Genomic DNA, 23,713 nt, shown 5'->3' with positions numbered 1-23,713 from the left:
GGCTGTGGGTTCCCTGGTGGTCTAGTGGTTAGGATTTGGTGCTCTCACCACCGCGGCCCGGGTTCGATTCCCGGTCAGGGAACAGTCCTTCTTCTGCCCTTGAATGCTTTTCCTTCCCGCAGGTCAGGGCTTCTCAAAATGAATTTGCTTTTCTGACAAACAGTTTGCCTAGCATCCCGCAATCTGGCTCCTAATTTGATTTTCGCAAGGTTCCCTTTGAGTTGCTTTCCTCGGCGGGAGGAAAATCTCTTGTGCAAGGCTCTTGAGGAAGTGAGATTCTGTATTCCGAGGTACGCTTCTTTTCGTAGGCTTCTGACCACATGGTGTGCGGCAGGAAGTCATCTTTGACAGGGCCGCAGGCTTTGTCTCCAAATGGCATCCCGGACCCACTGCAACCCACCTTTTTGCTGAAACGGAAGTCTGGTTCAGGGTAAGAAAAAGCTGAGCTGCACGTACCGAAAGCAGCAGAGCCCAGCGGCGGAGAGGGTGTGGCCAGGGCTGTCTGATTTGCATAGTGACCAGTGGCATCTTGGGAATGTACAGGCTTTGGAGCCTAACGGGTGCTGCAGGGGTCTGCCTGGCCGGAGAAATGATGTCTGGCGCTCCCCTCAGGACACACGTGTCTTCCATTCGAGCATGGAGGGTGAGGGACATGGGTCACCCTCATATACAGGGGTGTGGGCATGGGCAGGATGGGGCGTGGGGGACCCGTCAGGGCATTGCCCGTTTGGAAGCCCGTTCGGAAGGCAAGAGGAGGCGGAGGCGGAGGCGGGAATCTCTGCTCAATTTTTTCCCGAGGCCTGGGGACAAGCCGTTGCACATTTGATCCAGCCGGGCCTGCATCAGCAGATCCTGCTCCGATGGCAAGGGAGAGCCTGCAGGTGTAAATCAAAGAAAGGGGAGAAATCCGCAAGAGGCGGGTTAACAAATTCCAGTGGCAGGCCCATGTTCCCCAGGAAGCAAGTACTTCCTCCTGCTCCCTTCAGTGGGAAAAGACATCGGAGGTGTATTTCTCTAAGCAGGGGCTCTGCGTAGGTGGCACTGCATTGCTTTGGGAAGCATCCATGCTAAGTGCAGAGTAGCAGCAGACCCCACAGCTGAGACGTGAATTGGGACTGTTAAGGAAGGGCACTGGGAGGGTGAGGAGGGCAGAGGAAAATGCTTTAAAAAAGCATCTGCAAGTTCCTACACACCCGCTGAAAACCCATACCAGGGATGGGGCTCGAACCCATGCGGACAACTGTCCATTGGATCTTAAGTCCAACGCCTTAACCACTCGGCCACCCTGGTGAGACCCTAGGCCCTGCCTTACTCAGCTCCCTTTTCATGCTGGCTGCTCCAGCGCAGGCTGTCCAGCAAGAGGTGATTGCAGAGTAAAAAGGCTTTTGCAGGAGGATAAAGGTAATTGCTTATGACAAACACACTGTGTGACACCTAACTTTTCCCCACTCGTACTTTATGGGCAATCTATACAGTGGAGTTAGCTTAGTCACAATAAGGAAGTGAGCAAGGCAGGCTAACAAGAGCATCTCCTCCCTGGTGGTCTAGTGGCTAGGATTAGGCGCTTTCACCGCCGCGGCCCGGGTTCGATTCCCGGTCAGGGAAGATCCCTCTAAGACGTAGACGTGCGTAATTTGTCCACGCAGCTCAGCTTTTTTTAATCGAAGGTCCTTAAAAAGGCACCCCGACCTATAGACGAAAGCAGAGGAAAGGGGCTGGGTCCCCTGTGTCCCAGGTTGCTTTGCTCCCATTGCCCTCAGCCACCTTCATGCGCACGCAGTCCCCCACCCAGTCAGGTGCTCTATGTGGGCGTAAAGTGCAGTACCAGCTCATCAGAAAGGTAAATTGCTGGAAAACCCGGCTGCGATGTATACATCTACTTTGGAGCACTCTTCTCCCTTGCACTCTTGAATCGGTCATTCGCAATGTATTCTTCCAGCAAGCTGAATAACGAGGTAGGTGTGAGAAGGTGTACCAGCTGTCTTTGAGCTATCAGCGGCCACTAGGTGTCCCTCTTGTGATTTCCCGGGGATCCCGATTGTACAGGAATTCGTCGGTTCAGTAGCACGGGGGAGGGGATGGCCTGTGCTTGGAAGTGACAAACAGTCTGGTGGAATCATGAGTGTTTTTTCAAGTTCTGATTCATATTCGCTGTAGAATAAAATATGCTTTCAGCCCCCATGAGCTTTGTCACTAGGAGAGCAGTGTAGGAACTTTTGCTGTATGGCTGTGGGTTCCCTGGTGGTCTAGTGGTTAGGATTCGGCGCTCTCACCGCCGCGGCCCGGGTTCGATTCCCGGTCAGGGAACAGTCCTTCTTCTGCCCTTGAATGCTTTTCCTTCCCGCAGGTCAGGGCTTCTCAAAATGAATTTGCTTTTCTGAGAAACAGTTTGCCTAGCATCCCGCAATCTGGCTCCTAATTAGATTTTCGCAAGGTTCCCTTTGAGTTGCTTTCCTCGGCGGGAGGACAATCTCTTGTGCAAGGCTCTTGAGGAAGTGAGATTCTGTATTCCGAGGTGCGCTTCTTTTCGTAGGCTTCTGACCACATGGTGTGCGGCAGGAAGTCATCTTTGACAGGGCCGCAGGCTTTGTCTCCAAATGGCATCCCGGACCCACTGCAACCCACCTTTTTGCTGAAACGGAAGTCTGGTTCAGGGTAAGAAAAAGCTGAGCTGCACGTACCGAAAGCAGCAGAGCCCAGCGGCGGAGAGGGTGTGGCCAGGGCTGTCTGATTTGCATAGTGACCAGTGGCATCTTGGGAATGTACAGGCTTTGGAGCCTAACGGGTGCTGCAGGGGTCTGCCTGGCCGGAGAAATGCCTGTCTGGCGCTCCCCTCAGGACACACGTGTCTTCCGTTCGAGCATGGAGGGTGAGGGACATGGGTCACCCTCATATACAGGGGTGTGGGCATGGGCAGGGTGGGGCGTGGGGTACCCGTCAGGGCATTGCCCGTTTGGAAGCCCGTTCGGAAGGCAAGAGGAGGCGGAGGCGGAGGCGGGAATCTCTGCTCAATTTTTTCCCGAGGCCTGGGGACAAGCCTTTGCACATTTGATCCAGCCGGGCCTGCATCAGCAGATCCTGCTCCGATGGCAAGGGAGAGCCTGCAGGTGTAAATCAAAGAAAGGGGAGAAATCCGCAAGAGGCGGGTTAACAAATTCCAGTGGCAGGCCCATGTTCCCCAGGAAGCAAGTACTTCCTCCTGCTCCCTTCAGTGGGAAAAGACATAGGAGGTGTATTTCTCTAAGCAGGGGCTCTGCGTAGGTGGCACTGCATTGCTTTGGGAAGCATCCATGCTAAGTGCAGAGTAGCAGCAGACCCCACAGCTGAGACGTGAATTGGGACTGTTAAGGAAGGGCACTGGGAGGGTGAGGAGGGCAGAGGAAAATGCTTTAAAAAAGCATCTGCAAGTTCCTACACACCCGCTGAAAACCCATACCAGGGATGCGGCTCGAACCCATGCAGACAACTGTCCATTGGATCTTAAGTCCAACGCCTTAACCACTCGGCCACCCTGGTGAGACCCTAGGCCCTGCCTTACTCAGCTCCCTTTTCATGCTGGCTGCTCCAGCGCAGGCTGTCCAGCAAGAGGTGATTGCAGAGTAAAAAGGCTTTTGCAGGAGGATAAAGGTAATTGCTTATGACAAACACACTGTGTGACACCTAACTTTTCCCCACTCGTACTTTATGGGCAATCTATACAGTGGAGTTAGCTTAGTCACAATAAGGAAGTGAGCAAGGCAGGCTCACAAGAGCATCTCCTCCCTGGTGGTCTAGTGGCTAGGATTCGGCGCTTTCACCGCCGCGGCCCGGGTTCGATTCCCGGTCAGGGAAGATCCCTCGTAGACGTGCGTAATTTGTCCACGCAGCTCAGCTTTTTTTAATCGAAGGTCCTTAAAAAGGCACCCCGACCTATAGACGAAAGCAGAGGAAAGGGGCTGGGTCCCCTGTGTCCCAGGTTGCTTTGCTCCCATTGCCCTCAGCCACCTTCATGCGCACGCAGTCCCCCACCCAGTCAGGTGCTCTATGTGGGCGTAAAGTGCAGTACCAGCTCATCAGAAAGGTAAATTGCTGGAAAACCCGGCTGCGATGTATACATCTACTTTGGAGCACTCTTCTCCCTTGCACTCTTGAATCGGTCATTCGCAATGTATTCTTCCAGCAAGCTGAATAACGAGGTAGGTGTGAGAAGGTGTACCAGCTGTCTTTGAGCTATCAGCGGCCACTAGGTGTCCCTCTTGTGATTTCCCGGGGATCCCGATTGTACAGGAATTCGTCGGTTCAGTAGCACGGGGGAGGGGATGGCCTGTGCTTGGAAGTGACAAACAGTCTGGTGGAATCATGAGTGTTTTTTCAAGTTCTGATTCATATTCGCTGTAGAATAAAATATGCTTTCAGCCCCCATGAGCTTTGTCACTAGGAGAGCAGTGTAGGAACTTTTGCTGTATGGCTGTGGGTTCCCTGGTGGTCTAGTGGTTAGGATTCGGCGCTCTCACCGCCGCGGCCCGGGTTCGATTCCCGGTCAGGGAACAGTCCTTCTTCTGCCCTTGAATGCTTTTCCTTCCCGCAGGTCAGGGCTTCTCAAAATGAATTTGCTTTTCTGACAAACAGTTTGCCTAGCATCCCGCAATCTGGCTCCTAATTTGATTTTCGCAAGGTTCCCTTTGAGTTGCTTTCCTCGGCGGGAGGACAATCTCTTGTGCAAGGCTCTTGAGGAAGTGAGATTCTGTATTCCGAGGTGCGCTTCTTTTCGTAGGCTTCTGACCACATGGTGTGCGGCAGGAAGTCATCTTTGACAGGGCCGCAGGCTTTGTCTCCAAATGGCATCCCGGACCCACTGCAACCCACCTTTTTGCTGAAACGGAAGTCTGGTTCAGGGTAAGAAAAAGCTGAGCTGCACGTACCGAAAGCAGCAGAGCCCAGCGGCGGAGAGGGTGTGGCCAGGGCTGTCTGATTTGCATAGTGACCAGTGGCATCTTGGGAATGTACAGGCTTTGGAGCCTAACGGGTGCTGCAGGGGTCTGCCTGGCCGGAGAAATGCCTGTCTGGCGCTCCCCTCAGGACACACGTGTCTTCTGTTCGAGCATGGAGGGTGAGGGACATGGGTCACCCTCATATACAGGGGTGTGGGCATGGGCAGGATGGGGCGTGGGGGACCCGTCAGGGCATTGCCCGTTTGGAAGCCCGTTCGGAAGGCAAGAGGAGGCGGAGGCGGAGGCGGGAATCTCTGCTCAATTTTTTCCCGAGGCCTGGGGACAAGCCTTTGCACATTTGATCCAGCCGGGCCTGCATCAGCAGATCCTGCTCCGATGGCAAGGGAGAGCCTGCAGGTGTAAATCAAAGAAAGGGGAGAAATCCGCAAGAGGCGGGTTAACAAATTCCAGTGGCAGGCCCATGTTCCCCAGGAAGCAAGTACTTCCTCCTGCTCCCTTCAGTGGGAAAAGACATAGGAGGTGTATTTCTCTAAGCAGGGGCTCTGCGTAGGTGGCACTGCATTGCTTTGGGAAGCATCCATGCTAAGTGCAGAGTAGCAGCAGACCCCACAGCTGAGACGTGAATTGGGACTGTTAAGGAAGGGCACTGGGAGGGTGAGGAGGGCAGAGGAAAATGCTTTAAAAAAGCATCTGCAAGTTCCTACACACCCGCTGAAAACCCATACCAGGGATGGGGCTCGAACCCATGCGGACAACTGTCCATTGGATCTTAAGTCCAACGCCTTAACCACTCGGCCACCCTGGTGAGACCCTAGGCCCTGCCTTACTCAGCTCCCTTTTCATGCTGGCTGCTCCAGCGCAGGCTGTCCAGCAAGAGGTGATTGCAGAGTAAAAAGGCTTTTGCAGGAGGATAAAGGTAATTGCTTATGACAAACACACTGTGTGACACCTAACTTTTCCCCACTCGTACTTTATGGGCAATCTATACAGTGGAGTTAGCTTAGTCACAATAAGGAAGTGAGCAAGGCAGGCTCACAAGAGCATCTCCTCCCTGGTGGTCTAGTGGCTAGGATTCGGCGCTTTCACCGCCGCGGCCCGGGTTCGATTCCCGGTCAGGGAAGATCCCTCTAAGACGTAGACGTGCGTAATTTGTCCACGCAGCTCAGCTTTTTTTAATCGAAGGTCCTTAAAAAGGCACCCCGACCTATAGACGAAAGCAGAGGAAAGGGGCTGGGTCCCCTGTGTCCCAGGTTGCTTTGCTCCCATTGCCCTCAGCCACCTTCATGCGCACGCAGTCCCCCACCCAGTCAGGTGCTCTATGTGGGCGTAAAGTGCAGTACCAGCTCATCAGAAAGGTAAATTGCTGGAAAACCCGGCTGCGATGTATACATCTACTTTGGAGCACTCTTCTCCCTTGCACTCTTGAATCGGTCATTCGCAATGTATTCTTCCAGCAAGCTGAATAACGAGGTAGGTGTGAGAAGGTGTACCAGCTGTCTTTGAGCTATCAGCGGCCACTAGGTGTCCCTCTTGTGATTTCCCGGGGATCCCGATTGTACAGGAATTCGTCGGTTCAGTAGCACGGGGGAGGGGATGGCCTGTGCTTGGAAGTGACAAACAGTCTGGTGGAATCATGAGTGTTTTTTCAAGTTCTGATTCATATTCGCTGTAGAATAAAATATGCTTTCAGCCCCCATGAGCTTTGTCACTAGGAGAGCAGTGTAGGAACTCTTGCTGTATGGCTGTGGGTTCCCTGGTGGTCTAGTGGTTAGGATTCGGCGCTCTCACCGCCGCGGCCCGGGTTCGATTCCCGGTCAGGGAACAGTCCTTCTTCTGCCCTTGAATGCTTTTCCTTCCCGCAGGTCAGGGCTTCTCAAAATGAATTTGCTTTTCTGACAAACAGTTTGCCTAGCATCCCGCAATCTGGCTCCTAATTAGATTTTCGCAAGGTTCCCTTTGAGTTGCTTTCCTCGGCGGGAGGACAATCTCTTGTGCAAGGCTCTTGAGGAAGTGAGATTCTGTATTCCGAGGTGCGCTTCTTTTCGTAGGCTTCTGACCACATGGTGTGCGGCAGGAAGTCATCTTTGACAGGGCCGCAGGCTTTGTCTCCAAATGGCATCCCGGACCCACTGCAACCCACCTTTTTGCTGAAACGGAAGTCTGGTTCAGGGTAAGAAAAAGCTGAGCTGCACGTACCGAAAGCAGCAGAGCCCAGCGGCGGAGAGGGTGTGGCCAGGGCTGTCTGATTTGCATAGTGACCAGTGGCATCTTGGGAATGTACAGGCTTTGGAGCCTAACGGGTGCTGCAGGGGTCTGCCTGGCCGGAGAAATGCCTGTCTGGCGCTCCCCTCAGGACACACGTGTCTTCCGTTCGAGCATGGAGGGTGAGGGACATGGGTCACCCTCATATACAGGGGCGTGGGCATGGGCAGGGTGGGGCGTGGGGTACCCGTCAGGGCATTGCCCGTTTGGAAGCCCGTTCGGAAGGCAAGAGGAGGCGGAGGCGGGAATCTCTGCTCAATTTTTTCCCGAGGCCTGGGGACAAGCCTTTGCACATTTGATCCAGCCGGGCCTGCATCAGCAGATCCTGCTCCGATGGCAAGGGAGAGCCTGCAGGTGTAAATCAAAGAAAGGGGAGAAATCCGCAAGAGGCGGGTTAACAAATTCCAGTGGCAGGCCCATGTTCCCCAGGAAGCAAGTACTTCCTCCTGCTCCCTTCAGTGGGAAAAGACATAGGAGGTGTATTTCTCTAAGCAGGGGCTCTGCGTAGGTGGCACTGCATTGCTTTGGGAAGCATCCATGCTAAGTGCAGAGTAGCAGCAGACCCCACAGCTGAGACGTGAATTGGGACTGTTAAGGAAGGGCACTGGGAGGGTGAGGAGGGCAGAGGAAAATGCTTTAAAAAAGCATCTGCAAGTTCCTACACACCCGCTGAAAACCCATACCAGGGATGCGGCTCGAACCCATGCAGACAACTGTCCATTGGATCTTAAGTCCAACGCCTTAACCACTCGGCCACCCTGGTGAGACCCTAGGCCCTGCCTTACTCAGCTCCCTTTTCATGCTGGCTGCTCCAGCGCAGGCTGTCCAGCAAGAGGTGATTGCAGAGTAAAAAGGCTTTTGCAGGAGGATAAAGGTAATTGCTTATGACAAACACACTGTGTGACACCTAACTTTTCCCCACTCGTACTTTATGGGCAATCTATACAGTGGAGTTAGCTTAGTCACAATAAGGAAGTGAGCAAGGCAGGCTCACAAGAGCATCTCCTCCCTGGTGGTCTAGTGGCTAGGATTCGGCGCTTTCACCGCCGCGGCCCGGGTTCGATTCCCGGTCAGGGAAGATCCCTCGTAGACGTGCGTAATTTGTCCACGCAGCTCAGCTTTTTTTAATCGAAGGTCCTTAAAAAGGCACCCCGACCTATAGACGAAAGCAGAGGAAAGGGGCTGGGTCCCCTGTGTCCCAGGTTGCTTTGCTCCCATTGCCCTCAGCCACCTTCATGCGCACGCAGTCCCCCACCCAGTCAGGTGCTCTATGTGGGCGTAAAGTGCAGTACCAGCTCATCAGAAAGGTAAATTGCTGGAAAACCCGGCTGCGATGTATACATCTACTTTGGAGCACTCTTCTCCCTTGCACTCTTGAATCGGTCATTCGCAATGTATTCTTCCAGCAAGCTGAATAACGAGGTAGGTGTGAGAAGGTGTACCAGCTGTCTTTGAGCTATCAGCGGCCACTAGGTGTCCCTCTTGTGATTTCCCGGGGATCCCGATTGTACAGGAATTCGTCGGTTCAGTAGCACGGGGGAGGGGATGGCCTGTGCTTGGAAGTGACAAACAGTCTGGTGGAATCATGAGTGTTTTTTCAAGTTCTGATTCATATTCGCTGTAGAATAAAATATGCTTTCAGCCCCCATGAGCTTTGTCACTAGGAGAGCAGTGTAGGAACTTTTGCTGTATGGCTGTGGGTTCCCTGGTGGTCTAGTGGTTAGGATTCGGCGCTCTCACCGCCGCGGCCCGGGTTCGATTCCCGGTCAGGGAACAGTCCTTCTTCTGCCCTTGAATGCTTTTCCTTCCCGCAGGTCAGGGCTTCTCAAAATGAATTTGCTTTTCTGACAAACAGTTTGCCTAGCATCCCGCAATCTGGCTCCTAATTTGATTTTCGCAAGGTTCCCTTTGAGTTGCTTTCCTCGGCGGGAGGACAATCTCTTGTGCAAGGCTCTTGAGGAAGTGAGATTCTGTATTCCGAGGTGCGCTTCTTTTCGTAGGCTTCTGACCACATGGTGTGCGGCAGGAAGTCATCTTTGACAGGGCCGCAGGCTTTGTCTCCAAATGGCATCCCGGACCCACTGCAACCCACCTTTTTGCTGAAACGGAAGTCTGGTTCAGGGTAAGAAAAAGCTGAGCTACACGTACCGAAAGCAGCAGAGCCCAGCGGCGGAGAGGGTGTGGCCAGGGCTGTCTGATTTGCATAGTGACCAGTGGCATCTTGGGAATGTACAGGCTTTGGAGCCTAACGGGTGCTGCAGGGGTCTGCCTGGCCGGAGAAATGCCTGTCTGGCGCTCCCCTCAGGACACACGTGTCTTCTGTTCGAGCATGGAGGGTGAGGGACATGGGTCACCCTCATATACAGGGGTGTGGGCATGGGCAGGATGGGGCGTGGGGGACCCGTCAGGGCATTGCCCGTTTGGAAGCCCGTTCGGAAGGCAAGAGGAGGCGGAGGCGGAGGCGGGAATCTCTGCTCAATTTTTTCCCGAGGCCTGGGGACAAGCCTTTGCACATTTGATCCAGCCGGGCCTGCATCAGCAGATCCTGCTCCGATGGCAAGGGAGAGCCTGCAGGTGTAAATCAAAGAAAGGGGAGAAATCCGCAAGAGGCGGGTTAACAAATTCCAGTGGCAGGCCCATGTTCCCCAGGAAGCAAGTACTTCCTCCTGCTCCCTTCAGTGGGAAAAGACATAGGAGGTGTATTTCTCTAAGCAGGGGCTCTGCGTAGGTGGCACTGCATTGCTTTGGGAAGCATCCATGCTAAGTGCAGAGTAGCAGCAGACCCCACAGCTGAGACGTGAATTGGGACTGTTAAGGAAGGGCACTGGGAGGGTGAGGAGGGCAGAGGAAAATGCTTTAAAAAAGCATCTGCAAGTTCCTACACACCCGCTGAAAACCCATACCAGGGATGGGGCTCGAACCCATGCGGACAACTGTCCATTGGATCTTAAGTCCAACGCCTTAACCACTCGGCCACCCTGGTGAGACCCTAGGCCCTGCCTTACTCAGCTCCCTTTTCATGCTGGCTGCTCCAGCGCAGGCTGTCCAGCAAGAGGTGATTGCAGAGTAAAAAGGCTTTTGCAGGAGGATAAAGGTAATTGCTTATGACAAACACACTGTGTGACACCTAACTTTTCCCCACTCGTACTTTATGGGCAATCTATACAGTGGAGTTAGCTTAGTCACAATAAGGAAGTGAGCAAGGCAGGCTCACAAGAGCATCTCCTCCCTGGTGGTCTAGTGGCTAGGATTCGGCGCTTTCACCGCCGCGGCCCGGGTTCGATTCCCGGTCAGGGAAGATCCCTCTAAGACGTAGACGTGCGTAATTTGTCCACGCAGCTCAGCTTTTTTTAATCGAAGGTCCTTAAAAAGGCACCCCGACCTATAGACGAAAGCAGAGGAAAGGGGCTGGGTCCCCTGTGTCCCAGGTTGCTTTGCTCCCATTGCCCTCAGCCACCTTCATGCGCACGCAGTCCCCCACCCAGTCAGGTGCTCTATGTGGGCGTAAAGTGCAGTACCAGCTCATCAGAAAGGTAAATTGCTGGAAAACCCGGCTGCGATGTATACATCTACTTTGGAGCACTCTTCTCCCTTGCACTCTTGAATCGGTCATTCGCAATGTATTCTTCCAGCAAGCTGAATAACGAGGTAGGTGTGAGAAGGTGTACCAGCTGTCTTTGAGCTATCAGCGGCCACTAGGTGTCCCTCTTGTGATTTCCCGGGGATCCCGATTGTACAGGAATTCGTCGGTTCAGTAGCACGGGGGAGGGGATGGCCTGTGCTTGGAAGTGACAAACAGTCTGGTGGAATCATGAGTGTTTTTTCAAGTTCTGATTCATATTCGCTGTAGAATAAAATATGCTTTCAGCCCCCATGAGCTTTGTCACTAGGAGAGCAGTGTAGGAACTCTTGCTGTATGGCTGTGGGTTCCCTGGTGGTCTAGTGGTTAGGATTCGGCGCTCTCACCGCCGCGGCCCGGGTTCGATTCCCGGTCAGGGAACAGTCCTTCTTCTGCCCTTGAATGCTTTTCCTTCCCGCAGGTCAGGGCTTCTCAAAATGAATTTGCTTTTCTGACAAACAGTTTGCCTAGCATCCCGCAATCTGGCTCCTAATTTGATTTTCGCAAGGTTCCCTTTGAGTTGCTTTCCTCGGCGGGAGGACAATCTCTTGTGCAAGGCTCTTGAGGAAGTGAGATTCTGTATTCCGAGGTGCGCTTCTTTTCGTAGGCTTCTGACCACATGGTGTGCGGCAGGAAGTCATCTTTGACAGGGCCGCAGGCTTTGTCTCCAAATGGCATCCCGGACCCACTGCAACCCACCTTTTTGCTGAAACGGAAGTCTGGTTCAGGGTAAGAAAAAGCTGAGCTGCACGTACCGAAAGCAGCAGAGCCCAGCGGCGGAGAGGGTGTGGCCAGGGCTGTCTGATTTGCATAGTGACCAGTGGCATCTTGGGAATGTACAGGCTTTGGAGCCTAACGGGTGCTGCAGGGGTCTGCCTGGCCGGAGAAATGCCTGTCTGGCGCTCCCCTCAGGACACACGTGTCTTCCGTTCGAGCATGGAGGGTGAGGGACATGGGTCACCCTCATATACAGGGGCGTGGGCATGGGCAGGGTGGGGCGTGGGGTACCCGTCAGGGCATTGCCCGTTTGGAAGCCCGTTCGGAAGGCAAGAGGAGGCGGAGGCGGGAATCTCTGCTCAATTTTTTCCCGAGGCCTGGGGACAAGCCTTTGCACATTTGATCCAGCCGGGCCTGCATCAGCAGATCCTGCTCCGATGGCAAGGGAGAGCCTGCAGGTGTAAATCAAAGAAAGGGGAGAAATCCGCAAGAGGCGGGTTAACAAATTCCAGTGGCAGGCCCATGTTCCCCAGGAAGCAAGTACTTCCTCCTGCTCCCTTCAGTGGGAAAAGACATAGGAGGTGTATTTCTCTAAGCAGGGGCTCTGCGTAGGTGGCACTGCATTGCTTTGGGAAGCATCCATGCTAAGTGCAGAGTAGCAGCAGACCCCACAGCTGAGACGTGAATTGGGACTGTTAAGGAAGGGCACTGGGAGGGTGAGGAGGGCAGAGGAAAATGCTTTAAAAAAGCATCTGCAAGTTCCTACACACCCGCTGAAAACCCATACCAGGGATGGGGCTCGAACCCATGCGGACAACTGTCCATTGGATCTTAAGTCCAACGCCTTAACCACTCGGCCACCCTGGTGAGACCCTAGGCCCTGCCTTACTCAGCTCCCTTTTCATGCTGGCTGCTCCAGCGCAGGCTGTCCAGCAAGAGGTGATTGCAGAGTAAAAAGGCTTTTGCAGGAGGATAAAGGTAATTGCTTATGACAAACACACTGTGTGACACCTAACTTTTCCCCACTCGTACTTTATGGGCAATCTATACAGTGGAGTTAGCTTAGTCACAATAAGGAAGTGAGCAAGGCAGGCTCACAAGAGCATCTCCTCCCTGGTGGTCTAGTGGCTAGGATTCGGCGCTTTCACCGCCGCGGCCCGGGTTCGATTCCCGGTCAGGGAAGATCCCTCTAAGACGTAGACGTGCGTAATTTGTCCACGCAGCTCAGCTTTTTTTAATCGAAGGTCCTTAAAAAGGCACCCCGACCTATAGACGAAAGCAGAGGAAAGGGGCTGGGTCCCCTGTGTCCCAGGTTGCTTTGCTCCCATTGCCCTCAGCCACCTTCATGCGCACGCAGTCCCCCACCCAGTCAGGTGCTCTATGTTGGGCGTAAAGTGCAGTACCAGCTCATCAGAAAGGTAAATTGCTGGAAAACCCGGCTGCGATGTATACATCTACTTTGGAGCACTCTTCTCCCTTGCACTCTTGAATCGGTCATTCGCAATGTATTCTTCCAGCAAGCTGAATAACGAGGTAGGTGTGAGAAGGTGTACCAGCTGTCTTTGAGCTATCAGCGGCCACTAGGTGTCCCTCTTGTGATTTCCCGGGGATCCCGATTGTACAGGAATTCGTCGGTTCAGTAGCACGGGGGAGGGGATGGCCTGTGCTTGGAAGTGACAAACAGTCTGGTGGAATCATGAGTGTTTTTTCAAGTTCTGATTCATATTCGCTGTAGAATAAAATATGCTTTCAGCCCCCATGAGCTTTGTCACTAGGAGAGCAGTGTAGGAACTTTTGCTGTATGGCTGTGGGTTCCCTGGTGGTCTAGTGGTTAGGATTCGGTGCTCTCACCGCCGCGGCCCGGGTTCGATTCCCGGTCAGGGAACAGTCCTTCTTCTGCCCTTGAATTCTTTTCCTTCCCGCAGGTCAGGGCTTCTCAAAATGAATTTGCTTTTCTGACAAACAGTTTGCCTAGCATCCCGCAATCTGGCTCCTAATTAGATTTTCGCAAGGTTCCCTTTGAGTTGCTTTCCTCGGCGGGAGGACAATCTCTTGTGCAAGGCTCTTGAGGAAGTGAGATTCTGTATTCCGAGGTGCGCTTCTTTTCGTAGGCTTCTGACCACATGGTGTGCGGCAGGAAGTCATCTTTGACAGGGCCGCAGGCTTTGTCTCCAAATGGCATCCCGGACCCACTGCAACCCACCTTTTTGCTGAAACGGAAGTCTGGTTCAGGGTAAGAAAAAGCTGAGCTGCACGTACCGAAAGCAGCAGAGCCCAGCGGCGGAGAGGGTGTGGCCAGGGCTGTCTGATTTGCATAGTGACCAGTGGCATCTTGGGAATGTACAGGCTTTGGAGCCTAACGGGTGCTGCAGGGGTCTGCCTGGCCGGAGAAATGCCTGTCTGGCGCTCCCCTCAGGACACACGTGTCTTCCGTTCGAGCATGGAGGGTGAGGGACATGGGTCACCCTCATATACAGGGGTGTGGGCATGGGCAGGGTGGGGCGTGGGGTACCCGTCAGGGCATTGCCCGTTTGGAAGCCCGTTCGGAAGGCAAGAGGAGGCGGAGGCGGAGGCGGGAATCTCTGCTCAATTTTTTCCCGAGGCCTGGGGACAAGCCTTTGCACATTTGATCCAGCCGGGCCTGCATCAGCAGATCCTGCTCCGATGGCAAGGGAGAGCCTGCAGGTGTAAATCAAAGAAAGGGGAGAAATCCGCAAGAGGCGGGTTAACAAATTCCAGTGGCAGGCCCATGTTCCCCAGGAAGCAAGTACTTCCTCCTGCTCCCTTCAGTGGGAAAAGACATAGGAGGTGTATTTCTCTAAGCAGGGGCTCTGCATAGGTGGCACTGCATTGCTTTGGGAAGCATCCATGCTAAGTGCAGAGTAGCAGCAGACCCCACAGCTGAGACGTGAATTGGGACTGTTAAGGAAGGGCACTGGGAGGGTGAGGAGGGCAGAGGAAAATGCTTTAAAAAAGCATCTGCAAGTTCCTACACACCCGCTGAAAACCCATACCAGGGATGCGGCTCGAACCCATGCAGACAACTGTCCATTGGATCTTAAGTCCAACGCCTTAACCACTCGGCCACCCTGGTGAGACCCTAGGCCCTGCCTTACTCAGCTCCCTTTTCATGCTGGCTGCTCCAGCGCAGGCTGTCCAGCAAGAGGTGATTGCAGAGTAAAAAGGCTTTTGCAGGAGGATAAAGGTAATTGCTTATGACAAACACACTGTGTGACACCTAACTTTTCCCCACTCGTACTTTATGGGCAATCTATACAGTGGAGTTAGCTTAGTCACAATAAGGAAGTGAGCAAGGCAGGCTCACAAGAGCATCTCCTCCCTGGTGGTCTAGTGGCTAGGATTCGGCGCTTTCACCGCCGCGGCCCGGGTTCGATTCCCGGTCAGGGAAGATCCCTCGTAGACGTGTGTAATTTGTCCACGCAGCTCAGCTTTTTTTAATCGAAGGTCCTTAAAAAGGCACCCCGACCTATAGACGAAAGCAGAGGAAAGGGGCTGGGTCCCCTGTGTCCCAGGTTGCTTTGCTCCCATTGCCCTCAGCCACCTTCATGCGCACGCAGTCCCCCACCCAGTCAGGTGCTCTATGTGGGCGTAAAGTGCAGTACCAGCTCATCAGAAAGGTAAATTGCTGGAAAACCCGGCTGCGATGTATACATCTACTTTGGAGCACTCTTCTCCCTTGCACTCTTGAATCGGTCATTCGCAATGTATTCTTCCAGCAAGCTGAATAACGAGGTAGGTGTGAGAAGGTGTACCAGCTGTCTTTGAGCTATCAGCGGCCACTAGGTGTCCCTCTTGTGATTTCCCGGGGATCCCGATTGTACAGGAATTTGTCGGTTCAGTAGCACGGGGGAGGGGATGGCCTGTGCTTGGAAGTGACAAACAGTCTGGTGGAATCATGAGTGTTTTTTCAAGTTCTGATTCATATTCGCTGTAGAATAAAATATGCTTTCAGCCCCCATGAGCTTTGTCACTAGGAGAGCAGTGTAGGAACTTTTGCTGTATGGCTGTGGGTTCCCTGGTGGTCTAGTGGTTAGGATTTGGTGCTCTCACCACCGCGGCCCGGGTTCGATTCCCGGTCAGGGAACAGTCCTTCTTCTGCCCTTGAATGCTTTTCCTTCCCGCAGGTCAGGGCTTCTCAAAATGAATTTGCTTTTCTGACAAACAGTTTGCCTAGCATCCCGCAATCTGGCTCCTAATTTGATTTTCGCAAGGTTCCCTTTGAGTTGCTTTCCTCGGCGGGAGGAAAATCTCTTGTGCAAGGCTCTTGAGGAAGTGAGATTCTGTATTCCGAGGTGCGCTTCTTTTCGTAGGCTTCTGACCACATGGTGTGCGGCAGGAAGTCATCTTTGACAGGGCCGCAGGCTTTGTCTCCAAATGGCATCCCGGACCCACTGCAACCCACCTTTTTGCTGAAACGGAAGTCTGGTTCAGGGTAAGAAAAAGCTGAGCTGCACGTACCGAAAGCAGCAGAGCCCAGCGGCGGAGAGGGTGTGGCCAGGGCTGTCTGATTTGCATAGTGACCAGTGGCATCTTGGGAATGTACAGGCTTTGGAGCCTAACGGGTGCTGCAGGGGTCTGCCTGGCCGGAGAAATGCCTGTCTGGCGCTCCCCTCAGGACACACGTGTCTTCCATTCGAGCATGGAGGGTGAGGGACATGGGTCACCCTCATATACAGGGGTGTGGGCATGGGCAGGATGGGGCGTGGGGGACCCGTCAGGGCATTGCCCGTTTGGAAGCCCGTTCGGAAGGCAAGAGGAGGCGGAGGCGGAGGCGGGAATCTCTGCTCAATTTTTTCCCGAGGCCTGGGGACAAGCCGTTGCACATTTGATCCAGCCGGGCCTGCATCAGCAGATCCTGCTCCGATGGCAAGGGAGAGCCTGCAGGTGTAAATCAAAGAAAGGGGAGAAATCCGCAAGAGGCGGGTTAACAAATTCCAGTGGCAGGCCCATGTTCCCCAGGAAGCAAGTACTTCCTCCTGCTCCCTTCAGTGGGAAAAGACATCGGAGGTGTATTTCTCTAAGCAGGGGCTCTGCGTAGGTGGCACTGCATTGCTTTGGGAAGCATCCATGCTAAGTGCAGAGTAGCAGCAGACCCCACAGCTGAGACGTGAATTGGGACTGTTAAGGAAGGGCACTGGGAGGGTGAGGAGGGCAGAGGAAAATGCTTTAAAAAAGCATCTGCAAGTTCCTACACACCCGCTGAAAACCCATACCAGGGATGGGGCTCGAACCCATGCGGACAACTGTCCATTGGATCTTAAGTCCAACGCCTTAACCACTCGGCCACCCTGGTGAGACCCTAGGCCCTGCCTTACTCAGCTCCCTTTTCATGCTGGCTGCTCCAGCGCAGGCTGTCCAGCAAGAGGTGATTGCAGAGTAAAAAGGCTTTTGCAGGAGGATAAAGGTAATTGCTTATGACAAACACACTGTGTGACACCTAACTTTTCCCCACTCGTACTTTATGGGCAATCTATACAGTGGAGTTAGCTTAGTCACAATAAGGAAGTGAGCAAGGCAGGCTCACAAGAGCATCTCCTCCCTGGTGGTCTAGTGGCTAGGATTAGGCGCTTTCACCGCCGCGGCCCGGGTTCGATTCCCGGTCAGGGAAGATCCCTCTAAGACGTAGACGTGCGTAATTTGTCCACGCAGCTCAGCTTTTTTTAATCGAAGGTCCTTAAAAAGGCACCCCGACCTATAGACGAAAGCAGAGGAAAGGGGCTGGGTCCCCTGTGTCCCAGGTTGCTTTGCTCCCATTGCCCTCAGCCACCTTCATGCGCACGCAGTCCCCCACCCAGTCAGGTGCTCTATGTGGGCGTAAAGTGCAGTACCAGCTCATCAGAAAGGTAAATTGCTGGAAAACCCGGCTGCGATGTATACATCTACTTTGGAGCACTCTTCTCCCTTGCACTCTTGAATCGGTCATTCGCAATGTATTCTTCCAGCAAGCTGAATAACGAGGTAGGTGTGAGAAGGTGTACCAGCTGTCTTTGAGCTATCAGCGGCCACTAGGTGTCCCTCTTGTGATTTCCCGGGGATCCCGATTGTACAGGAATTCGTCGGTTCAGTAGCACGGGGGAGGGGATGGCCTGTGCTTGGAAGTGACAAACAGTCTGGTGGAATCATGAGTGTTTTTTCAAGTTCTGATTCATATTCGCTGTAGAATAAAATATGCTTTCAGCCCCCATGAGCTTTGTCACTAGGAGAGCAGTGTAGGAACTTTTGCTGTATGGCTGTGGGTTCCCTGGTGGTCTAGTGGTTAGGATTCGGCGCTCTCACCGCCGCGGCCCGGGTTCGATTCCCGGTCAGGGAACAGTCCTTCTTCTGCCCTTGAATGCTTTTCCTTCCCGCAGGTCAGGGCTTCTCAAAATGAATTTGCTTTTCTGAGAAACAGTTTGCCTAGCATCCCGCAATCTGGCTCCTAATTAGATTTTCGCAAGGTTCCCTTTGAGTTGCTTTCCTCGGCGGGAGGACAATCTCTTGTGCAAGGCTCTTGAGGAAGTGAGATTCTGTATTCCGAGGTGCGCTTCTTTTCGTAGGCTTCTGACCACATGGTGTGCGGCAGGAAGTCATCTTTGACAGGGCCGCAGGCTTTGTCTCCAAATGGCATCCCGGACCCACTGCAACCCACCTTTTTGCTGAAACGGAAGTCTGGTTCAGGGTAAGAAAAAGCTGAGCTGCACGTACCGAAAGCAGCAGAGCCCAGCGGCGGAGAGGGTGTGGCCAGGGCTGTCTGATTTGCATAGTGACCAGTGGCATCTTGGGAATGTACAGGCTTTGGAGCCTAACGGGTGCTGCAGGGGTCTGCCTGGCCGGAGAAATGCCTGTCTGGCGCTCCCCTCAGGACACACGTGTCTTCCGTTCGAGCATGGAGGGTGAGGGACATGGGTCACCCTCATATACAGGGGTGTGGGCATGGGCAGGGTGGGGCGTGGGGTACCCGTCAGGGCATTGCCCGTTTGGAAGCCCGTTCGGAAGGCAAGAGGAGGCGGAGGCGGAGGCGGGAATCTCTGCTCAATTTTTTCCCGAGGCCTGGGGACAAGCCTTTGCACATTTGATCCAGCCGGGCCTGCATCAGCAGATCCTGCTCCGATGGCAAGGGAGAGCCTGCAGGTGTAAATCAAAGAAAGGGGAGAAATCCGCAAGAGGCGGGTTAACAAATTCCAGTGGCAGGCCCATGTTCCCCAGGAAGCAAGTACTTCCTCCTGCTCCCTTCAGTGGGAAAAGACATAGGAGGTGTATTTCTCTAAGCAGGGGCTCTGCGTAGGTGGCACTGCATTGCTTTGGGAAGCATCCATGCTAAGTGCAGAGTAGCAGCAGACCCCACAGCTGAGACGTGAATTGGGACTGTTAAGGAAGGGCACTGGGAGGGTGAGGAGGGCAGAGGAAAATGCTTTAAAAAAGCATCTGCAAGTTCCTACACACCCGCTGAAAACCCATACCAGGGATGCGGCTCGAACCCATGCAGACAACTGTCCATTGGATCTTAAGTCCAACGCCTTAACCACTCGGCCACCCTGGTGAGACCCTAGGCCCTGCCTTACTCAGCTCCCTTTTCATGCTGGCTGCTCCAGCGCAGGCTGTCCAGCAAGAGGTGATTGCAGAGTAAAAAGGCTTTTGCAGGAGGATAAAGGTAATTGCTTATGACAAACACACTGTGTGACACCTAACTTTTCCCCACTCGTACTTTATGGGCAATCTATACAGTGGAGTTAGCTTAGTCACAATAAGGAAGTGAGCAAGGCAGGCTCACAAGAGCATCTCCTCCCTGGTGGTCTAGTGGCTAGGATTCGGCGCTTTCACCGCCGCGGCCCGGGTTCGATTCCCGGTCAGGGAAGATCCCACGTAGACGTGCGTAATTTGTCCACGCAGCTCAGCTTTTTTTAATCGAAGGTCCTTAAAAAGGCACCCCGACCTATAGACGAAAGCAGAGGAAAGGGGCTGGGTCCCCTGTGTCCCAGGTTGCTTTGCTCCCATTGCCCTCAGCCACCTTCATGCGCACGCAGTCCCCCACCCAGTCAGGTGCTCTATGTGGGCGTAAAGTGCAGTACCAGCTCATCAGAAAGGTAAATTGCTGGAAAACCCGGCTGCGATGTATACATCTACTTTGGAGCACTCTTCTCCCTTGCACTCTTGAATCGGTCATTCGCAATGTATTCTTCCAGCAAGCTGAATAACGAGGTAGGTGTGAGAAGGTGTACCAGCTGTCTTTGAGCTATCAGCGGCCACTAGGTGTCCCTCTTGTGATTTCCCGGGGATCCCGATTGTACAGGAATTCGTCGGTTCAGTAGCACGGGGGAGGGGATGGCCTGTGCTTGGAAGTGACAAACAGTCTGGTGGAATCATGAGTGTTTTTTCAAGTTCTGATTCATATTCGCTGTAGAATAAAATATGCTTTCAGCCCCCATGAGCTTTGTCACTAGGAGAGCAGTGTAGGAACTTTTGCTGTATGGCTGTGGGTTCCCTGGTGGTCTAGTGGTTAGGATTCGGCGCTCTCACCGCCGCGGCCCGGGTTCGATTCCCGGTCAGGGAACAGTCCTTCTTCTGCCCTTGAATGCTTTTCCTTCCCGCAGGTCAGGGCTTCTCAAAATGAATTTGCTTTTCTGACAAACAGTTTGCCTAGCATCCCGCAATCTGGCTCCTAATTTGATTTTCGCAAGGTTCCCTTTGAGTTGCTTTCCTCGGCGGGAGGACAATCTCTTGTGCAAGGCTCTTGAGGAAGTGAGATTCTGTATTCCGAGGTGCGCTTCTTTTCGTAGGCTTCTGACCACATGGTGTGCGGCAGGAAGTCATCTTTGACAGGGCCGCAGGCTTTGTCTCCAAATGGCATCCCGGACCCACTGCAACCCACCTTTTTGCTGAAACGGAAGTCTGGTTCAGGGTAAGAAAAAGCTGAGCTGCACGTACCGAAAGCAGCAGAGCCCAGCGGCGGAGAGGGTGTGGCCAGGGCTGTCTGATTTGCATAGTGACCAGTGGCATCTTGGGAATGTACAGGCTTTGGAGCCTAACGGGTGCTGCAGGGGTCTGCCTGGCCGGAGAAATGCCTGTCTGGCGCTCCCCTCAGGACACACGTGTCTTCTGTTCGAGCATGGAGGGTGAGGGACATGGGTCACCCTCATATACAGGGGTGTGGGCATGGGCAGGATGGGGCGTGGGGGACCCGTCAGGGCATTGCCCGTTTGGAAGCCCGTTCGGAAGGCAAGAGGAGGCGGAGGCGGAGGCGGGAATCTCTGCTCAATTTTTTCCCGAGGCCTGGGGACAAGCCTTTGCACATTTGATCCAGCCGGGCCTGCATCAGCAGATCCTGCTCCGATGGCAAGGGAGAGCCTGCAGGTGTAAATCAAAGAAAGGGGAGAAATCCGCAAGAGGCGGGTTAACAAATTCCAGTGGCAGGCCCATGTTCCCCAGGAAGCAAGTACTTCCTCCTGCTCCCTTCAGTGGGAAAAGACATAGGAGGTGTATTTCTCTAAGCAGGGGCTCTGCGTAGGTGGCACTGCATTGCTTTGGGAAGCATCCATGCTAAGTGCAGAGTAGCAGCAGACCCCACAGCTGAGACGTGAATTGGGACTGTTAAGGAAGGGCACTGGGAGGGTGAGGAGGGCAGAGGAAAATGCTTTAAAAAAGCATCTGCAAGTTCCTACACACCCGCTGAAAACCCATACCAGGGATGGGGCTCGAACCCATGCGGACAACTGTCCATTGGATCTTAAGTCCAACGCCTTAACCACTCGGCCACCCTGGTGAGACCCTAGGCCCTGCCTTACTCAGCTCCCTTTTCATGCTGGCTGCTCCAGCGCAGGCTGTCCAGCAAGAGGTGATTGCAGAGTAAAAAGGCTTTTGCAGGAGGATAAAGGTAATTGCTTATGACAAACACACTGTGTGACACCTAACTTTTCCCCACTCGTACTTTATGGGCAATCTATACAGTGGAGTTAGCTTAGTCACAATAAGGAAGTGAGCAAGGCAGGCTCACAAGAGCATCTCCTCCCTGGTGGTCTAGTGGCTAGGATTCGGCGCTTTCACCGCCGCGGCCCGGGTTCGATACCCGGTCAGGGAAGATCCCTCTAAGACGTAGACGTGCGTAATTTGTCCACGCAGCTCAGCTTTTTTTAATCGAAGGTCCTTAAAAAGGCACCCCGACCTATAGACGAAAGCAGAGGAAAGGGGCTGGGTCCCCTGTGTCCCAGGTTGCTTTGCTCCCATTGCCCTCAGCCACCTTCATGCGCACGCAGTCCCCCACCCAGTCAGGTGCTCTATGTGGGCGTAAAGTGCAGTACCAGCTCATCAGAAAGGTAAATTGCTGGAAAACCCGGCTGCGATGTATACATCTACTTTGGAGCACTCTTCTCCCTTGCACTCTTGAATCGGTCATTCGCAATGTATTCTTCCAGCAAGCTGAATAACGAGGTAGGTGTGAGAAGGTGTACCAGCTGTCTTTGAGCTATCAGCGGCCACTAGGTGTCCCTCTTGTGATTTCCCGGGGATCCCGATTGTACAGGAATTCGTCGGTTCAGTAGCACGGGGGAGGGGATGGCCTGTGCTTGGAAGTGACAAACAGTCTGGTGGAATCATGAGTGTTTTTTCAAGTTCTGATTCATATTCGCTGTAGAATAAAATATGCTTTCAGCCCCCATGAGCTTTGTCACTAGGAGAGCAGTGTAGGAACTTTTGCTGTATGGCTGTGGGTTCCCTGGTGGTCTAGTGGTTAGGATTCGGCGCTCTCACCGCCGCGGCCCGGGTTCGATTCCCGGTCAGGGAACAGTCCTTCTTCTGCCCTTGAATGCTTTTCCTTCCCGCAGGTCAGGGCTTCTCAAAATGAATTTGCTTTTCTGAGAAACAGTTTGCCTAGCATCCCGCAATCTGGCTCCTAATTAGATTTTCGCAAGGTTCCCTTTGAGTTGCTTTCCTCGGCGGGAGGACAATCTCTTGTGCAAGGCTCTTGAGGAAGTGAGATTCTGTATTCCGAGGTGCGCTTCTTTTCGTAGGCTTCTGACCACATGGTGTGCGGCAGGAAGTCATCTTTGACAGGGCCGCAGGCTTTGTCTCCAAATGGCATCCCGGACCCACTGCAACCCACCTTTTTGCTGAAACGGAAGTCTGGTTCAGGGTAAGAAAAAGCTGAGCTGCACGTACCGAAAGCAGCAGAGCCCAGCGGCGGAGAGGGTGTGGCCAGGGCTGTCTGATTTGCATAGTGACCAGTGGCATCTTGGGAATGTACAGGCTTTGGAGCCTAACGGGTGCTGCAGGGGTCTGCCTGGCCGGAGAAATGCCTGTCTGGCGCTCCCCTCAGGACACACGTGTCTTCCGTTCGAGCATGGAGGGTGAGGGACATGGGTCACCCTCATATACAGGGGTGTGGGCATGGGCAGGGTGGGGCGTGGGGTACCCGTCAGGGCATTGCCCGTTTGGAAGCCCGTTCGGAAGGCAAGAGGAGGCGGAGGCGGAGGCGGGAATCTCTGCTCAATTTTTTCCCGAGGCCTGGGGACAAGCCTTTGCACATTTGATCCAGCCGGGCCTGCATCAGCAGATCCTGCTCCGATGGCAAGGGAGAGCCTGCAGGTGTAAATCAAAGAAAGGGGAGAAATCCGCAAGAGGCGGGTTAACAAATTCCAGTGGCAGGCCCATGTTCCCCAGGAAGCAAGTACTTCCTCCTGCTCCCTTCAGTGGGAAAAGACATAGGAGGTGTATTTCTCTAAGCAGGGGCTCTGCGTAGGTGGCACTGCATTGCTTTGGGAAGCATCCATGCTAAGTGCAGAGTAGCAGCAGACCCCACAGCTGAGACGTGAATTGGGACTGTTAAGGAAGGGCACTGGGAGGGTGAGGAGGGCAGAGGAAAATGCTTTAAAAAAGCATCTGCAAGTTCCTACACACCCGCTGAAAACCCATACCAGGGATGCGGCTCGAACCCATGCAGACAACTGTCCATTGGATCTTAAGTCCAACGCCTTAACCACTCGGCCACCCTGGTGAGACCCTAGGCCCTGCCTTACTCAGCTCCCTTTTCATGCTGGCTGCTCCAGCGCAGGCTGTCCAGCAAGAGGTGATTGCAGAGTAAAAAGGCTTTTGCAGGAGGATAAAGGTAATTGCTTATGACAAACACACTGTGTGACACCTAACTTTTCCCCACTCGTACTTTATGGGCAATCTATACAGTGGAGTTAGCTTA

The 23,713-nt window shown here is 53.6% G+C and overlaps 22 non-coding genes across 22 annotated transcripts; 16 read left to right on the top strand and 6 right to left on the bottom strand.

The window, feature by feature from the left end:
• Positions 1 to 1,207: 1,207 nt before the first annotated feature.
• TRNAL-UAA (transfer RNA leucine (anticodon UAA)) lies at positions 1,208 to 1,290 on the bottom strand. The gene has a single exon. It is a non-coding gene; the product is annotated as a tRNA-Leu (tRNA).
• Positions 1,291 to 2,235: 945 nt separating this feature from the next.
• On the top strand, positions 2,236 to 2,307 carry TRNAE-CUC (transfer RNA glutamic acid (anticodon CUC)). The gene has a single exon. It is a non-coding gene; the product is annotated as a tRNA-Glu (tRNA).
• A 1,452-nt stretch (positions 2,308 to 3,759) lies between these two features.
• On the top strand, positions 3,760 to 3,831 carry TRNAE-UUC (transfer RNA glutamic acid (anticodon UUC)). The gene has a single exon. It is a non-coding gene; the product is annotated as a tRNA-Glu (tRNA).
• Positions 3,832 to 4,455: 624 nt separating this feature from the next.
• TRNAE-CUC (transfer RNA glutamic acid (anticodon CUC)) lies at positions 4,456 to 4,527 on the top strand. The gene has a single exon. It is a non-coding gene; the product is annotated as a tRNA-Glu (tRNA).
• A 1,126-nt stretch (positions 4,528 to 5,653) lies between these two features.
• On the bottom strand, positions 5,654 to 5,736 carry TRNAL-UAA (transfer RNA leucine (anticodon UAA)). Its single transcript has one exon. It is a non-coding gene; the product is annotated as a tRNA-Leu (tRNA).
• Positions 5,737 to 5,979: 243 nt separating this feature from the next.
• On the top strand, positions 5,980 to 6,051 carry TRNAE-UUC (transfer RNA glutamic acid (anticodon UUC)). The gene has a single exon. It is a non-coding gene; the product is annotated as a tRNA-Glu (tRNA).
• A 630-nt stretch (positions 6,052 to 6,681) lies between these two features.
• Positions 6,682 to 6,753, top strand: TRNAE-CUC (transfer RNA glutamic acid (anticodon CUC)). Its single transcript has one exon. It is a non-coding gene; the product is annotated as a tRNA-Glu (tRNA).
• Positions 6,754 to 8,199: 1,446 nt separating this feature from the next.
• TRNAE-UUC (transfer RNA glutamic acid (anticodon UUC)) lies at positions 8,200 to 8,271 on the top strand. Its single transcript has one exon. It is a non-coding gene; the product is annotated as a tRNA-Glu (tRNA).
• A 624-nt stretch (positions 8,272 to 8,895) lies between these two features.
• On the top strand, positions 8,896 to 8,967 carry TRNAE-CUC (transfer RNA glutamic acid (anticodon CUC)). Its single transcript has one exon. It is a non-coding gene; the product is annotated as a tRNA-Glu (tRNA).
• A 1,126-nt stretch (positions 8,968 to 10,093) lies between these two features.
• TRNAL-UAA (transfer RNA leucine (anticodon UAA)) lies at positions 10,094 to 10,176 on the bottom strand. The gene has a single exon. It is a non-coding gene; the product is annotated as a tRNA-Leu (tRNA).
• Positions 10,177 to 10,419: 243 nt separating this feature from the next.
• On the top strand, positions 10,420 to 10,491 carry TRNAE-UUC (transfer RNA glutamic acid (anticodon UUC)). The gene has a single exon. It is a non-coding gene; the product is annotated as a tRNA-Glu (tRNA).
• A 630-nt stretch (positions 10,492 to 11,121) lies between these two features.
• Positions 11,122 to 11,193, top strand: TRNAE-CUC (transfer RNA glutamic acid (anticodon CUC)). The gene has a single exon. It is a non-coding gene; the product is annotated as a tRNA-Glu (tRNA).
• A 1,120-nt stretch (positions 11,194 to 12,313) lies between these two features.
• TRNAL-UAA (transfer RNA leucine (anticodon UAA)) lies at positions 12,314 to 12,396 on the bottom strand. The gene has a single exon. It is a non-coding gene; the product is annotated as a tRNA-Leu (tRNA).
• A 243-nt stretch (positions 12,397 to 12,639) lies between these two features.
• Positions 12,640 to 12,711, top strand: TRNAE-UUC (transfer RNA glutamic acid (anticodon UUC)). The gene has a single exon. It is a non-coding gene; the product is annotated as a tRNA-Glu (tRNA).
• Positions 12,712 to 13,342: 631 nt separating this feature from the next.
• On the top strand, positions 13,343 to 13,414 carry TRNAE-CUC (transfer RNA glutamic acid (anticodon CUC)). Its single transcript has one exon. It is a non-coding gene; the product is annotated as a tRNA-Glu (tRNA).
• Positions 13,415 to 14,866: 1,452 nt separating this feature from the next.
• On the top strand, positions 14,867 to 14,938 carry TRNAE-UUC (transfer RNA glutamic acid (anticodon UUC)). Its single transcript has one exon. It is a non-coding gene; the product is annotated as a tRNA-Glu (tRNA).
• A 1,822-nt stretch (positions 14,939 to 16,760) lies between these two features.
• On the bottom strand, positions 16,761 to 16,843 carry TRNAL-UAA (transfer RNA leucine (anticodon UAA)). The gene has a single exon. It is a non-coding gene; the product is annotated as a tRNA-Leu (tRNA).
• Positions 16,844 to 17,788: 945 nt separating this feature from the next.
• TRNAE-CUC (transfer RNA glutamic acid (anticodon CUC)) lies at positions 17,789 to 17,860 on the top strand. The gene has a single exon. It is a non-coding gene; the product is annotated as a tRNA-Glu (tRNA).
• Positions 17,861 to 19,312: 1,452 nt separating this feature from the next.
• On the top strand, positions 19,313 to 19,384 carry TRNAE-UUC (transfer RNA glutamic acid (anticodon UUC)). The gene has a single exon. It is a non-coding gene; the product is annotated as a tRNA-Glu (tRNA).
• A 624-nt stretch (positions 19,385 to 20,008) lies between these two features.
• On the top strand, positions 20,009 to 20,080 carry TRNAE-CUC (transfer RNA glutamic acid (anticodon CUC)). The gene has a single exon. It is a non-coding gene; the product is annotated as a tRNA-Glu (tRNA).
• A 1,126-nt stretch (positions 20,081 to 21,206) lies between these two features.
• On the bottom strand, positions 21,207 to 21,289 carry TRNAL-UAA (transfer RNA leucine (anticodon UAA)). The gene has a single exon. It is a non-coding gene; the product is annotated as a tRNA-Leu (tRNA).
• Positions 21,290 to 22,234: 945 nt separating this feature from the next.
• On the top strand, positions 22,235 to 22,306 carry TRNAE-CUC (transfer RNA glutamic acid (anticodon CUC)). Its single transcript has one exon. It is a non-coding gene; the product is annotated as a tRNA-Glu (tRNA).
• The last annotated feature ends 1,407 nt before the right edge of the window (positions 22,307 to 23,713 follow it).

Source organism: Triturus cristatus, chromosome 5_2 (genome assembly GCF_964204655.1).
Source record: "Triturus cristatus chromosome 5_2, aTriCri1.1, whole genome shotgun sequence".
Lineage (NCBI taxonomy): Eukaryota > Metazoa > Chordata > Amphibia > Caudata > Salamandridae > Triturus > Triturus cristatus.
Note: the sequence above shows the minus strand (reverse complement) of the source record. Positions and strands in the feature narration are given on the sequence as shown.